This window comes from Bison bison, unplaced genomic scaffold, assembly GCF_000754665.1.
Source record: "Bison bison bison isolate TAMUID 2011002044 unplaced genomic scaffold, Bison_UMD1.0 scf7180017863447, whole genome shotgun sequence".
NCBI classification, from domain to species: Eukaryota; Metazoa; Chordata; class Mammalia; order Artiodactyla; family Bovidae; genus Bison; species Bison bison.
In genome coordinates this window covers 21,504-22,527 of record NW_011494019.1, presented here as the reverse complement: position 1 = coordinate 22,527, position 1,024 = coordinate 21,504, and positions in this window count along the sequence as shown.

Genomic DNA, 1,024 nt, shown 5'->3' with positions numbered 1-1,024 from the left:
TAGGTCTTCATAGAACCGTTCAACTTCAGCTTCTTCAGGATTACTGGTTGGGGCATAGACTTGGATTACTGTGATATTGAATGGTTTGCCTTGGAAACGAACAAAGTTCATTCTGTCATTTTTGAGATTGCATCCAAGTACTTCATTTCAAACTCTTTTGTTGACTATGATGGCTACTCCATTTCTTCTGAGGGATTCCTGCCTGCAGTAGTAGATATAATGGTCATCTGAGTTAAATTAACACATTCCAGTCCATTTCAGTTCGCTGATTCCTAGAATGTTGACATTCACTCTTGCCATCCCTTGTTTGACCACTTCCAATTTGCCTTGATTCATGGACCTGGCATTCCAGGTTCCTATGCAATATTGCTCTTTACAGAATCGGACCTTGCTTCTGTCACCAGTCATATCCACAACTGAGTATTATTTTTGCTTTGGCTCCATCCCTTCATTCTTTCTGGAGTTATTTCTCCACTGATCTCCAGTAGCATATGGGGCACTTACTGACCTGGGGAGTTCCTCTTTCAGTATCCTATCATTTTGTCTTTTCATACTATTCATGGGGTTCTCAAGGCAAGAATTCTGAAGTGGTTTGCCATTCCCTTCTCCAGTGGACCACACTCTGTCAGATCTCTCCACCATGACCCGCCTGTCTTGGGTGGCCCCACAGGCATGGCTTAGTTTCATTGAGTTAGACAAGGCTGTGATTCAAAGGGGATTAGATTGGCTAGTTTACTGTGAGTATGCTTTCAATGTGGCTGCTCTATATATAAAATATAAATATGAGGTATATTTAATATATAAATATAAATAATATATAAATATTTTTATATAAATTAATGTATAAATATATATTCAGTTCAGTTCAGTAGCTCAGTCATGTCCGACTCTTTGTGACCCCATGAATTGCAGCACACCACGCCTCCCTGTCCATCACCACCTCCCAGAGTTTACCAAAACTCACATCCATCGAGTCGGTGATGCCATCCAGCCATCTCATCCTCTGTCGTCCCCTTCTCCTCCT